We start from the raw sequence: 14659 nt of genomic DNA, 5'->3' as shown, positions 1-14659 counted from the left end.
GGGTTAGTGTTAGGGTTAGGGTTAGGGTGAGGGTTAAGGTTAGGGTGAGGGTTAGGTTTAGGGTTAGGATTAGGATTAGGGTTAGTGTGAGGGTGAGTTTGAGGGTTAGGGTTAGGGTTAGGGTTAGGCTTAGGGATAGGCTGAGGTGGAGGGGGAGGGGGAGTGTTAGGGTGAGGGTGAGGGAGAGGTTTAGGGTTATAGTTAATGTTAAGGTGAGGATTAGGGTTAGGGTGAGCTTGAGGGTGAGTGTTAGATTGAGGATTAGTGTTAGGGTTAGTGTGAGGTTTAGGGTGAGGATGAGGGTTACGGTTAGGGTGAGGGCTAGGTTGAAGTTGAGGATTAGGGTTAGGGTTAGGGTGAGGTTTAGGTTTAGGGTGATCGTTAGCATTTGTGTTAGGGTTAGGGTTAGGATGAAGGTTAGGTTGAGGGTTAGTGTTAGGTATAGGTTTAGGTTTAGAATTAGGGTTTGTGTGAGGGTGAGTGTGAGGGTTATGGTTAGGTTTAGGGTTAAGTTTAGGGTTAGGCTGAGGGTGAAGGTGAGGGTTAAGGTTAGAGTGAGGGTTAGGGTTAGGTTTAGGGTAAGGGTTAGAATGAGGGTTAGGTTTAGGATTAGGTTTAGCGTGAGGGCTAGCATGCTGATGAGGGTTAGGGTTAGGGTTAGGGTGAGATTTAGGTTTTGGGTTAGGTTGAGAGTTAAGATTAGGGCTAGGTTTAGGGTGAGGGTTAGGGTTAGGGTGAGGGTTAGCATGAGGGTTAGGGTTAGAATTAGGGTTAGGATGAGGTCAAGGGTGAGGGTGAGGGTTAATGTTAGGGTTATGGTGAGGTTTAGGTTTTGGGTTAGGTTTAGGGTTAGGGTGAGGGTTAGGGTTAGAGTTATGGTGAGGGTCAGGGTTAAGGTTTGGTTGAGGGTTAGAATTAGTTTTAGGGTTAGGGTGAGGGTTAGGGTTAGGATTAGGGTGAAGGTTAGGATGAGGGTTAGGGTTACAATTTGGATTATGGTGAGGGCTATGGTGAGGGGGAGTGTTAGGGTTAGGGTTAGGGCGAGCTTTAGGGTTAGGGTTAGGGGTAGGTTATGGTGAGATTTAGGGTTCGGGTTATGGTGCGGGTGAGGGTTAAGTTGGGGTGAGGTTTAGGGTGTGGACTAAGGTGAAGGTGAGGGTTAAGTTTAGGGTTAGGGTTAGGGTGAGGGTTAGGTTGAGGTTGAGGTATAGGGTTAGGGTTAGGGTTAGGGTTAGGATTAGGATTAGGGTGAGGGTTAGTGTGAGGATTAGGGTTAGGTTTAGGCTTAGGCTTAGGGTTAGGCTGAGGGTGAGGTTGGGGATGAGGATTAGGTTTAGAGTGATATTTCCGGTTATGGTTAGGTTGAGAGTTATCATGAAGCTTAGGGTTAGGATTAGGTTTAGGGTTGAGGGCTAGGATGAGTGGGAAGTTTAGGGTTAGGTTTAGGATTAGGGTTAGGCTGAGGCTGAAGGTGAGGGTGAGCATTAGGTTTAGGGTGATGGTTAGGATTTCGGTTAGGGTGGGGGTAAGGATGTGGGTTAGGATTAGGGTGAGGGTCAGAATGAGTGTGACAGTAAGAGTAAAGGTGAGGGTTAGGCTGAGTGTGAGGGTTATGTTAAGGGTGAGTGTTCGGATTAGGGTTAGGGTGAGGGTTAGGGTTAGACTGAGGGTTAGTGTTAGGTTTAGTGTGAGGTTAAGGGTGAGGATGAGGGTTAGGCTTTGGGTGAGGCCAGGGTGAAGTTGAGGGTTAGGGTTAGGGTTAGGGTTAGTGTGAGGTTTAGTATGGGGGTGAGGCTTAGTGTTAGGGTTAGGATTAGGCTTAGGGTTAAGGTGAGGGTGAGTGTGAGGGTTACGGTTAGGGTGAGTGTTAAGGTTAGGGTTAGAGTGAGGGTTGGGTTGAGGGTTAGGCTTTGGCTTAGGGTTTGAGTATTGGCTAGGGTGAGGGTGAGGGTTTGGGTTAGGGTTATGTTGAGGTTTTGGGTTAGTGTTAGTGTTAGGGTTGGTGTTAGGGTTAGGCTTAATGTTAGTCAGAGGGGGAGGGGGAGGGGGAGGGTTAGGGTGAGGGTGAGGGTGAGGTTTAGAATTAGAGTTAGCATTAGGGTGAGGGTTAGTGTGAGAGTTAGGGTTAGGGTTAGTATTATGGTTAGGGTTAGGGTGAGGGTGAGTGTGAGGGTCAGGATTAGTCTTAGGCTTAGGCTTAGGCTTAGGCCAAGCGAAAGGGTGAGGGTGAGGGTTAGGGTTAGAGTTAGGGTTTTAGGGTTAGGGTTATGCTTACAATGAGGCAGAGGTTTAGGGTTAGAATTAGGGTTATTGGAAGGGTTAGGGCGAGGGTTAGGGTTAGGGTTATTGTTAGTCTTATGGTGAGGGTGAGGGTTAGTTTGAGGTTTAGGGAAAGGCTTAGTGTTAGGCTTAGTGTTAGGGTTAGGGTAAGTGTGAGGGTTAGGGTTAGGATTAGGCTTAGGCGTAGGGTTAGGCTGAGGTTGAAGGTAGGTGTAAGGGTTAGGGTTATGGTGAGGGTGAGGATTAGGTTTAGGGTGAAGGTTAGGATTTGGGTTATGGTTAAGGTGAGGCTGAGGGTTATGGTTAGGGTGAGGTTTAGGGTTAGGATTAGGGTTAGGGTGAGGTTGAGGGTTAGGATCAGGGTTATGGTTATTGTTAGTGTTATGGTTAAGGTTACCTTTGCAGTGATGGTGAGGCTGAGGTTTAGGGTTAGGGTTAGGATTAGGGTTAGGTTTAGATTTAGGGTTAGGATTAGTGTTATTGTTAAGGTTAGATTTAGAGTTATGGTGAGGGTGAGGGTGAGGGTTAGGTTTAGGGTTAGGGTGAGGTTTAGGGTTAGGGTGAGGATTAGGGTTAGTGTGAGGGTGAGGTTTAGGGTTAGAGTTAGGGTTAGGGGGAGGGTTAGGGGGAGGGTTAGGGTTAGGGGGAGTGTTAGGTTGAGGTTTAGGATTAGGGTTAGTGTTTGTTTTAGGATTAGGGTTAGGGTGAGGGTGAGTGTGAAAGTTAGGGTTAGGCTTAGGCTCAGGTTTAGGCTGAGGGTGATGGTGGGGGTGAGGATAAGGGTTTGGGTGATGGTTAGGGTTAGGATTAGGGTGGGGGTTAGGATGAGGGTTAGGGTTAGAATTACGGTTAGGGTGAGGGCTAGGTTGAGTGTGAGGGCTAGGGTTAGGCTTAGGCTTAGGCTTAGGGTTAGGCTGAGGGTGAGGTTGAGGGTGAGGGTTAGGTTTAGGGAGATGTTTAGGGCGATGGTTAGGTTGAAGTTTAGCCTGAGGTTTAGGGATAGGGTGAGGGTTAGGGTGAGGGTGATGGTAAGGGTAAAGTTGAGGGTTAGGCTAACTATGAGGGTTAAGTTAAGGTTGAGGGTTAGGGTTAGGGTAAGGGTGAGGGTTAGATATTAGGTTGAGGGTGAGGGTTAGATTGAGGATGAGGGTTAGGTTTAGGGTGAGGGAAAGGGTTAGAATTAGGTTTAGGGTGAAGGCTAGGGTGAAGGTGAGGGTTAGGGTTAGGGTTAGGGTGAGGTTAAGAGTTCGGGTAAGGGTTAGGGTTAGTGTTAGAGTTATTGTTATTGTTAGGTTTAGGTTTACGTTTAGGGTGAGGGTGAGTGTGAGGTTTAGGGTTACAGTTAGGCTTAGGCTGAGGGTTAGTGTGAGGGTTAGGTTTAGGGATAGGGTTAGGTTTAGGATTAGGTTTGGGTTGAGAGTGAGTGTGAGTGTTAGGGTTAGGGCTAGGCTTAGGGTTAGGGTTAGGGTTTGGTTTAGGGTGAGGGTGAGTTTTAGGTTTAGAGTTAGTGTTAGTGTTAGGGTTAGGGTTAGGTTTAGAGTTATGGTCAGGGTTAGGTTTAGGTTTAGGCTTAGGCTTAGGTTTAGGCTGATGGTGAGGGTGGAGATGAGGATTAGGTTTAAAGAGATGGTGAGTGTTATAGTTACCTTGAGGGTTAGGATGAGGGTTAGGGTTAGGATTAGGGTTAGTCTGAGGCGGAGGTTGAGGGTGAGGTTTAGGGTTAAGGTGATGGTTAGGGTTACGTTTAGGGTTAGAGTAAGGATGAGGGTTAGGGTTAGGGTGAGGGTGACAGTAAGTGTAAAGGTGAAGGTTAATGTTAGGGTGAGGTTTACGGTAAGGGTGATGATTAGGTTTAGGGTGAGGGTTAGGGTGAGTGTTAGGGTTAGGGTTAGGATGAGGGTGAGGGTTAGATTGAGGGTTAGGTTTATGTTGAGGGGTATGGTTAGGGTGAGGGTTAGGCTTAGGGTTAGGGTTATTGTCACGGTTATGTTTAGGGTTACGGTTACGGTGAGAGTGAGGGTGAGGGTTCGGGTTAGGGTGCGGGTGAGGTTTAGTTTAAGGTTAGGGTTAGAGTTAGGCTTAGTGTGAGGGTGAGGTTTAGGGTTAGAGTTAGGGTTAGTGTTAGGTTTAGGGTTAGGGTGAGGGTTAGGGTGAGGGTTAGAGTTCGGTAATGCTTAGGCTTAGGCTTAGGCCGAGCTTGAGGGTGAGGGAAAGGGTTAGGTTGAGGTTTAAGGATAGGGTTAGTGTTAGGATTAGGGTTAGGGTGAGGGTGAAGGTTAGGGTAAGGGTTAGGCTTAGGCTCTGGGTAACCTTAGGGTGAGGGTGGGTGTGAGGATTAAGATTAGAGTGATGGTTAGGGTTAGGGTTAGTGTTATTGTTATGGTTAGGGTTAGAGTTAAGGTGAGGGTGAGGGTGCGGGTGAGGGTTAGGGTTAGGGTTAGGGTGAGGTTTAGGGTTAGGGTTAGAGATAGGGTTAGGGTGAGGGTGAGCTTTAGGGTTAGAGTTAGGGTAAGTGTTAGGGTTAGGCTTAGGTTTAGGCTTATGGTTAGGCTGAGGGTGAGGGTGGGGATGGGAATTAGGGTTACGATTAGGGTTAGGGTGAGGTTTAGGGTTAGGGTGAGGGTTACGTTTAGGGTTAGTGTTAGCCTTAGGGTGAATGTGAGGGTTAGGTTGAGGTTTAGGGATAGAGTTAGGGTTAGGATTAGGGTTAGGGTGACTGTGAATGTGAGGGTTAGTGTTAGGGTTTGGCTTAGGCTTAGGGTTAGGATTAGGGTGAGGGTTAGGGTGAGGGTGAGGGTGAGAGTTAAGGTTAGGGTTAAGGTGAAGTTTAGGGTTAGAATATGTGTGAGTGTTGGTGTTAGGGTTAGGGTTAGTGTTAGGGATAGGGGCAGGGTTAGGGTTAGGGTTAGTGTTAGGCTTAGTCTTAGGGTTAGGGTTAGGTTGAGGGTTAGTTTGACGTTCAGGTTTAGGGTTAGGATTAGGTTTAGGAATAGATTTAGGCTGATGGTGAGGTTGAGGGTGAGGGTTAGTGTTAGGGTGATGGTTAGGGTTAGTGTTAGAGTGAGGTTTAGGATGATGCTTAGGGTTAGGATTAGGATTAGGGTGAGGGCTAGTGTGAGGGTGAGGGTGAGGGTTAGGTTTAGGGTGGTGGTTAGGGTTAAGGTTAGCTTGAAAGTTAGGATGAGGTTTAGGGATTGGGTGAGGGTTAGTTTGAGGGTGATGGTAAGATTAAATTTGAGGGTTAGGCTGAGGTTGAGGGTTAAGATAAGGGTGAGGGTTACAGTTAGGGTGAGGGTTAGGGCAAGGTTGTGGGTTATGGATTATGGTGAGGCTGAGGGTTAGATTGCAGATTAGGGTTAGGGTTAGTGTGAGGTTTAGTTTGAGGATGAGTGTTAGGGTTATGTGAGGGTAAGGGTTAGAATTAGTTTTAGGGTGAGATCTAGGGTGAGGTTGAGGGTTAGGGTTAGTGTTAGGGTTAGGCTGAGGTTTAGGCTTAGGGTGAGGTTTAGGGTTAGTGTGAGGGTTAGTGTTAGGCTTAGGGTTAGTGTTAGGGTGAGGGTAAGTGTTAGGGCGAGGGTTAGGGTTACGGTGAGATTTATAGTTAGGGTGCGGGTTAGGGTTAGGTTTAGGTTGAGGTTCAGGGTTAGGATTAGGGTTAGAGTTAGGGTTAGGGTGAGGGTGAGGTTTAGGGTTAGATTTAGGCTTAGGGTGAGGGTTAAAGTTAGGGTTCGGTTTAGGGTTAGTGTTAGGTTAGGGTTAGGGTGAGGGTTAGTATGAGTGTTAAGGTTAGAGTTAGGGTTAGGGTTAGGATTAGTGTAAGGTTGAGGGTGAGTGTGTGGGTTAGGGTTAGGTTTAGGTTTAGGCTTAGTGTTAGGCTGAGGGTGAGGTTGAGGGTGAGGTTTAGTGTTAGGGTGAGGGTTAGGATTAGGGTTAGGTTGAGGGTTAGGATGAGGGTTAGGGTTAGGATTAGTGTTAGGGTGGGGGCTAGCATGAGGGTGAGGTTTAGGGTTAGGGTTAGGGTGAGCTTTAGGGTTAGGATTAGGGTGAGGGTGAGGTTTAGTGTTAGAGTTAGTGTTAGGGTTAGGGTTAGTGTTAGGGTTAGGGATAGGGTGAGTGTTAGGGATAGGATTAGGGTTATGCTTATGGTTAGGATTAGGATTAGTGTTAGGGTGAGGTTGAGTGTGAGGATTACGGTTATGCTTAGGGTTAGGCTGAGGGTGAGTGTGAGGATGAGGGTTAGGGTTAGGCTGAGTGTTATGTTTACGTTTAGAGTTAGTGTTACTGTGAGGGTTAGGGTTATGGTGAGCGTGTGGGTGAGGGTTAGAGTTAGGGTGATGCTTAGGGTTATGGTCAGCGTGAGGGTTAGGATGAGGGTTAGCGTGAGGGTGATAGTAAGTGTAAATTTGAGGGTTAGGCTGAGAATGAGGATTACTGTAAATGTGAGGGTTAGGGTTAGAGTGAGGGTTAGAGTTAGGGTTAGGGTGAGGTTGTGGTTTAGATTGAGGATAAGTTTGAGTGTTATTTTGAGGTTTAGGGTGAGGATGATAGTTAAGGTTGGGTGAGGGCTAGGGTGGGGGTGAGGTTTAGGTTTAAGTTTTGGGTGAGTGTTAGGGTTAGGGTGAGTGTTAGGGTTAGTGTGAGGTTTAGTGTTAGGGTTAGGGTTAGTGTTAGGTTTTGGGTAAGTTTTAGGGTGAGGGTTAGGGTTAGGGTGAGGATTAGGGTTAGGGTTAAGGTGAGGGTGAGGGTTAGACTGAGTATTAGTATTAGGGTTAGTGTGAGGTTTAGAGTGAGGATGAGGGGTAAGGTTAGGATGAGGGCTAAGGTGAGGGTGAGGGTTAGGGATAGGGTTAGGTTGAAGTTTAGGGTTAAGTGTGAGGGTTAGCGTTAGGATTAGGGTTAGTTTTAGGGTGAGGTTAAGTGTTATGGTGAGGGTTAGGTTTAGGGTGAGAGTTATAGTTAGTGTAAAGATTAGTATTTGGGTTAGTGTTATTTTTAGGTTTAGGGTTAGGTTTATGGTTACGTTGAGGGAGAGGGGGAGGGTTAGGGTTAGGGTTAGCGTAAGGGTTAGGTTGTGGTTTAGGGTTGGGGTTAGGTTTAGGATTAGGGTTTTGGTGAGGGTGAGGGTGAGGGTTAGGTTTAGGCTGAGGCTTAGGCTTAGGGTTAGGCTGAGGGTGAGTGTCGGGATGAGGATTAGGTTTAGGGTGATGGTTAAGGTTAGGGTTAGGTTACGATTAGGTTTAGGGTTAGGATTAGGTTTAGGGTGAGGGCTAGGGTGAGGGTGAGGGTTAGGTTTAGGGTTAGGGTGAGTGTTAGGGTTAGAGTGAGTGTTAGGGTTAGTGTGAGGGTTAGTGTTAGTGTGAGGGTTTGTGTTAGGGTTAGCGTTAGTGTTAGGGTGAGGGTAAGTGTTAGGGTGAGGGTTAGGGTTAGGGTGAGGCTTATGGTTAGAATGAGGGTTAGAGTTAGGGTTAGGGTTATTGTTTGGGTTAGGGTTAGGTTTAGGATAAGGGTTAGGGTTAGGATTAGGGTTAGGGTGAGGGCTAGGGTGATGGTGAGGGTTAGGGTTAGGGATAGGCTTAGGCTTAGGTTAGGGCTGAGGCTGAGGTTGAGGTGGAGTTTTAGAGTTAGCGTGATGGTTAGGTTATGGTTAGGCTGAGGGTTAGGATGAGGGTTAAGTTTAGGGTTAGGGATAGGGTGAGGGTGACAGTAAGGTTAAAATTGAGGATTAGGTTTAGGGTGAGTGTTAGGGTGAGGATTAGTGTTAGGGTTAGGGTGAGGGTTAGATTGAGTATTCGTGTTAGGGTTAGTGTGAGGTTTAGGGTGAGCATGAGAGGTAGCGTTAGGGTGAGGGCAATGGTTAGGGTGAGGATTAGGGATAGGATTAGTTTGAGGTTTAGGGTTAAGTTGATGGTTAGGGTTAGTGTGAGGGTTAGTGTTAGGATTAGGGTTCATTTTTGGGTGAGGGTATGTGTTAGGGTGAGGGTGAGTGTTAGGGTGAGAGTTATGTTTAGGGTTAGGATTAGTATTAGGATTAGGGTTATTTTAGGATTAGGGTTAGGGTTATGGTTACTGTGAGGGTGAGGGTTAAGGTTAGGGTTAGGTTGAGGTTTAGGTTTAGGGTTATGGTTAGAGTTAGGGTTAGGTTGAGGGTGAGGTTTAGGTTTAGATTTAGGGTTAGAGGAGGGTTAGGGTGAGGGTTAGGTTTAGGGTTAGGGTTAGTGTTAGGATTAGGGTTAGGGTGAGGGTGAGTGTGAGGGTTAGGTTTAGGGTTAGGCTTACACATAGGGTTTGGCTGAGGGTGAGGCTGAAGTTGAGGGTTAGAGTTAGGGTGAGGGTTAGAGTTAGGGGTAGGTTGAGGTTTAGGATGAGGTATAGAGTTAGGATTAGGGTTAGGATGAGGGCAAGGGTGATGGTGAGGTTTAGAGTTAGCATTAGGGCGAGGATTAGGCTTAGGCTTAGGTTTAGGGTTAGGGTGATGTTTAGTATGAGGGTGAGTGTTAGGATTAGGGTTAGGGTTATTGTTAGTGTTATGGTTAAAGTTAAGTTCACAGTGAGGGTGAGGCTGAGGCTGAGGTTTAGGGTTAGGGTAAGGGTGAGCGTTAGGGTTAGGGTTAGGGTGAGGCTTTGGTTAGGTTTAGGGTTATGGTTAGGGTGAGCATTAGGGTTAGGGTTAGGGTAACGGTTATTGTTAGGGTTAGGGTTAGATTAACGGTGAGGTTGAGGGTGAGGGTGAGGTTGAGGGTTAGGGTTAGATTTAGGGTGAGTGTGAGGTTTTGGGTTAGAGTTAGGTTTAGGGCGAGGGTAAGGGTGAGGGTTAGGGATAGGGTTAGTGTTAGGTTTAGGTTTCTGGTGAGGGTTAGGTTGAGGTTTAGTGTTAGGGTTAGGTTTAGGTTGAGGATTAGGGTTATGGTGAGGGTGAGTGTGATGGTTAGGATTTGGGGTATTCTTAGACTTAGGGTTAGGCTGAGAGTGAGGGTTGGGATGATGATTAGGTTTAGGGTGATGGTTAGGGTTAGGGTTATTTTTAGGGTTAGGATTAGGGTTAGGGTTAGGATTAGGTTTAGGTTGAGAGTGAGGGTTAGGGTTAGGTTTAGGCTTAGGGTTAGGGTTAGGCTGAGGCTCTGGGTGTGGGTTAGGGTTAGGGTTAGGGTGATGCTTAGGGTTACGGTCCGGGTGAAGGTTAGGATGAGGCTGTTGGTGAGGGTGAGGGTAAGGGTTAGGGTGATGCTTAGGGTTACAGTCCGGGTGAAGGTTAGGATGAGGGTTAGGGTTAGGGTGAGTGTTAGTGTGAGGTTTAAGGTAAGGGAAAAGTTGAAGTTTAGGCCGAGAGTGAGGATTACAGTAAGGGTGAGGGTTAGGGTTATGTTGGGGGTTAGGATTAGGGTTAGGGTGAGGGTGATGTTAAGATTGAGGATTAGTTTTAGGGTTTGTGTGAGGTTTAGGGTGAGGATGAGGGTTAGGGTTAGGGTGAGGGCTAGGGTGAGGGTGAGGGTGAGGGTTAGGGTGAGGGTGAGGTTTAGGGTTAGGGTGACAATTAGGATTAGTTTGAGGATTATTGTTATTGTTAGGGTTAGTGTTAAGGTGAGGGTAAGTGTTAGGGTGAGGGTTAGAGTTAGGTGAGGGTTATGGTAGAATGAGTGTTAGGGTTAGGTTTAGGGTTATTGTTAGGGTTAGGGTTAGGGTTACAGTTATGGTGAGGGTGAGGGTTAGGGTTAGGTTTAGGGTGAGGTTTATGTTTAGGGATAGGGTTACAGTTAGGGTTAGGGTGAGGGTTAGGTTTAGGTTTAGGGTTAGGGTTATAGTTAGGGTGAGGGTTAGGGTTAGGTTAGGGGCACGATTAGGTTTAGGGTTAGGATGAGGTTTAAGGTTAGGGTTAGGGTTTGGGTGAAGTTGAGGGTGGGATTTAGTGTTAGAGTTAGGGTTAGGGTGAGAGTTAGTGTGAGGGTTAGGGTTAGTGTTAGTTTTAGGGTTAGGATGAGGGTGAGGTTTAGGGTTAGGGTTACGATTAGGATTAGGGTTAGTGTTAGGGTGAGTGTTTGGGTTAGACTTAGGGTTAGGGTTAGGCTAAGGTTTAAGCTGAGGGTGAGTGTAAGGGTGAGGATTAGGGTTAGGGTGGGGGTTAGGGTTATCTTTAGGGTGAGAGTTAGGGTTCGGGTTAAGTTTAGGGTTTGGGTTAGGGTTAGGGTTCAGGTTACAGTGATGGTGAGTGTTAGGGTTAGGTTGAGGGTTAGGGTTAGGATTAGGGTTAGGGTTAGGGTTAGTGTTAGGATGAGGATTAGGGTTAGGATTAGCGTTAGGGTGAGGGCTAGGCTAAGGGTGAGGGTTAGAGTTAGCGTTAGGGTGAGGTTTAGGGTGAGGGTTAGGGTGAGGGTGAGGGTTAGGATGAGGTTTAGGGTTATGGTGAGTGTGAGGGTTAGAGTTTCCGTGAGGGTTAGGGTTAGAATGAGGGTTAGGGTGAGTGTGATGTTTAGGATTAGGGTTAGTGTTAGGATTATTGTTAGTGTTAAGGTTATGGTTACATTTGCAGTGAGGGTGAGGCTGAGTGTGAGAGTTAGGGATAGGATTAGTGTTAGTGTTAGGTTTAGGTTTAATTTTAGTGTTATTGTTAGCTTTAGGGTTAGAGTTACGGACAGGTGAGGGTGAGGGTTAGGGTTAAGGTGAGGTTTAGGGATAGGATTACAATTAGGTTTAGGGTGAGTGTGAGGTTTAGGGTTAGAGTTAGGGTTAGGGGGAGGGTTAGGTTGATGCTTAGTGTTAGGGTTAGTGTTAGGTTAGGATTAGGGTTAGGGTTAGTGGGAGGCTTAGGGTTAGAGTTAGGGTTAGGGTTAGCATTAGAGTTTCACTGAGGTTGAGCCTGTGGGTTAGGGTTAGGTTTAGGGTTATGCTTAGGGTTAGGCTGAGGGTGAGGTTGAGGGTGATGGTTAGGGTTATTGTGAGGGTAAGGATTAGTGTTAGGGTGAGGGTTATGATGAGGGTTAGGGTTAGGATTAGGGTTAGGTTGAGGGCTAGCGTGAGGGTGAGGATTAGGGTTAGGGTTAGGGTGAGCTTTAGGGTTAGGGTTAGGGTCAGAGTGAGGTTTAGTGTTAGAGTTAGTGTAAGGGTGAGGGTTAGGGTTAGGGTTAGTGTTAGGGTTAGTGTTAGGGTGAGTGTTAGGGTTAGTGTGAGGGTTATGGTTAGGGTTAGGTTTAGGATTAGGGTTAGGGTGAGGGTGAGGGTTAGAGTTAGGTTTAGGGTGATGCTTAGGGTTACAGTCAGGGTGAGGATTAGGATGAGTGTTAGGGTTAGTGTGAGGGTTAGGGTGAGGATGACAGTATGAGTAAAGTTGAGGGTTATGTTGAGAATGAGGATTACGGTAAATGTGAGGGTTAGGGTTAGGGTGAGGGTTACAGTTAGGGTTAAGGTGAGCTTGTGGTTTAGCTTAAGGATTAGTTTTAGGGTTAGTGTGAGGTTTAGGGTGAGGATGATAGTTAGGGTTAGGGTGAGAGCTAGGGTGACGGTGAGGGTTAGTGTTAGGGTTAGGGTGAGTGTTAGGGTTAGGGTGATGGTTAGGGTTAGTGTGAGTGTTAGTGTTAGGGTTAGCGTTAGTGTTAGGTTGAGGGTAAGTGTTAGGGTGAGGGTTAGGGTTAGGGTGAGGCTTATGGTTAGAATGAGGGTTAGGGTTAGGGTTAGGGCTATTTTTTGGGTTAGGGTTAGTGTTAGGCTGAGGGTTAGGGTTAGGATTAGGGTTAGGGTGAGGGCTAGGTTGAGGGTGAGGTTTAGGGTTAGGGTTAGGCTTAGGCTTAGGTTTAGGCTGAGGCTGAGGGTGAGGTTGAGAGTTAGGCTTAGCGTGATGGTTAGGTTATGGTTAGGCTGAGGTTTTGGATGAGGGTTAGGGTTAGGGTTAGGGTTAGTGTGACAGTAAGGTTAAAGGTGAGGGCTAGGTTTAGGGTGAGGGTTAGGGTGAGGATTAGGGTTAGGGTTAGGGTGAGGGTTAGATTGAGTATTAGTGTTAGGGTTTGTGTGAGGTTTAGGCTGAGGATGAGGGGTAGGATTAGGGTGAGGGCTAGGGTGAGGTTGAGGGTTATTGATAGGGTTAGGTTGAGGTTTAGGGTTAAGGTGATGGTTAGGGTTAGTGTGAGGGTTAGTGTTAGGATTAGGTTTCGTTTCAGGGTGAGGGTAAGTGTTAAGATGAGGGTGAGTGTTAGGGTGAGAGTTATGGTTAGGGTTATGATTATTATTTGGATTAGGGTTATTTTAGGGTTAGGGTTATGGTTATGGTTATGGTGAGGGTGAGGGTGAGGGTGAGGGTTTGGGTTAGGTTTACGGTGAGGTTTAGGTTTAGGGTTATGGTTAGAGTTAGGTTTAGGTTGAGGGTGAGGTTTAGGTTTAGATTTAGGGTTAGGGGGAGAGTTAGGGTGAGGGTTACGGTTAGGGTTAGTGTTAGGTTTACGGTTAGGGTGAGGGTTAGTTTGAGGGTTAGGTTTAGGGTTAGGGTTAGGTTGAGGATTCGAGTTATGGTGAGGGTGAGGGTGAGGGTTAGGGTGAGGGTTAGGCTTAGGCTTAGGGTTAGGCTGAGAGTGAGGGTGGGGTGAGGATTAGGTTTAGGGTGATGGTTAAGGTTAGTGTTAGGTTTAGGGTTAGGATTTGGGTTAGGGTTAGGATTAGGGTTAGGGTGAGGGCTAGGTTGAGGGTGAGGGTTCGGGTTAGGTTTAGGCTTAGGATTAGGGTTAGGCTGAGGCTGTGGGTTAGGGTGAGCGTTAAGGTTAGGGTGATGCTTAAGTTTACAGTCCGGGTGAGGGTTAGGATGAGGGATAGGGTTATGGTGAGGGTTAGGGTGAGGTTGACAATAAGGCTTAATGTGAAGGTTAGGCTGGGGTTTGGGTGAGGTTTAGGGTTCAGGTTACAGTGATGGAGAGGGTTAGGGTTAGGTTGAGGGTTAGGGTTAGGATTAGGTTTAGTGTGAGGGTTAGGGTTAGGGTTAGGGTTAGTGTTAGGATGAGGATTAGGGTTAGGATTAGGGTTAGGGTGAGGGCTAGTGTGAGGGTGATGTTTAGGGTTAGGCTTAGACTTCGGTTTAAGTTGAATCTGAGGGTGAGTTTGAAGGTTAGCGTTAGCATGATGGTTAGGGTTATGGTTATTCTGCGGGTTCGGATGAGGGTTAGGGTTAGGGTGAGGGTTATAGTGAGGGTGACAGTAAGGGTAAATGTGAGGGTTAGGGTTAGGGTGAGTGTTAGGGTGAGGATAAGGGTTAGGGTTAGGGTGAGGGTGAGGGTTAGATTGAATATTAGTCTTAGGATTAGTTTGAGGTTTAGGGTGAGGGTTAGGGGTAGCGTTAGGGTGAGGGCTGGGGTGAGGGTGAGGGTTAGGGATAGGGTTAGGTTGAGGTTTAGGGTTAAGGTGATGGTTAGGGTTAGTGTGAGGATTAGTGTTAGCATTAGGGTTAGTTTTAGGTTGAGGGTAAGTGTTAGGGTGAGGGTTAGGGTTAGGGTGAGAGTTATGGTTTCTGTTAGGATTAGTGTTAGGGTTAGTGTTATTTTTAAGGTTAGGGTTTGGCTTATTGTTACGGTGAAGTTGCGGGTCAGGATCAGGGTTACGGTTAGGCTGAGGTTTAGGTTTACGGTTATGGTTAGAGTTAGTTTTAGGTTGAGGGTAAGGTTCAGGTTTAGAGTTAGGGTTAGGGGGAGGGTTAGGGGGAGGGTTAGGGTTAGGGTTAGTGTTAGTGTTAGGATTAGGGTTTGGGTGAGTGTGACGGTTAGTGTTAGGGTTAGGCATAGGTTTAGGGTTAGGCTGAGGGGGAGGGGGAGGGGGAGGGTTAGGGTTAGGGTGAGGGTTAGGGTTAGGGTTAGGGTGAGGGTTAGGATGAGGTTTAGGGTTAGGATTAGGGTTAGGTTGAGGGAAAGGGTGAGGGTGAGTTGTAGAGTTAGCATTATGGCGAGGTTTATGATTAGGGTTAGGGTTAGGGTTAGTGTGAGGGTGAGGGTTAGGATTAGGGTTAGGGTTATTGGTAGTGTTATGGTTAAGGTTAAGTTTGCAGTGAGGCTGAGGCTGAGGGTGAGGTTTAGGGTTAAGGTTAGGGTGAGTTTTAGGGTTAAGGTTACGGTTAGGGTTAGGATGGGGGCTTGGGTTAGCGTTAGGATTACGGTGAGGGTGAGCGTTAGGGTTAAGGTTAAATTTAGGGTTAGTGTTATGGTTAGGGTTAGAGTTACAGTGAGGGTTAGGGTGAGGGTTTGGTTTAGTGTTAGGTTGAGGTTTAGGTTGAGGGTGAAGTTTAGAGTTAGAGTAAGGTTTAGGGGAAGGTTTAGGGTAAGGGTTAGGGTTAGGGTTAGTGTTAGGGTTAGGGTTAGGTTGAGGGTTAGGTTGAGGTTTATTGTTAGGGTTAGGGTTACTTTGAGGATTAGGGTTA

This window comes from Dipodomys merriami, unplaced genomic scaffold, assembly GCF_024711535.1.
Source record: "Dipodomys merriami isolate MVZ:Mamm:240054 unplaced genomic scaffold, mDipMer1.0.p SCAF_76, whole genome shotgun sequence".
Classification (NCBI taxonomy): domain Eukaryota; kingdom Metazoa; phylum Chordata; class Mammalia; order Rodentia; family Heteromyidae; genus Dipodomys; species Dipodomys merriami.
This window is presented reverse-complemented; position numbering follows the sequence as displayed.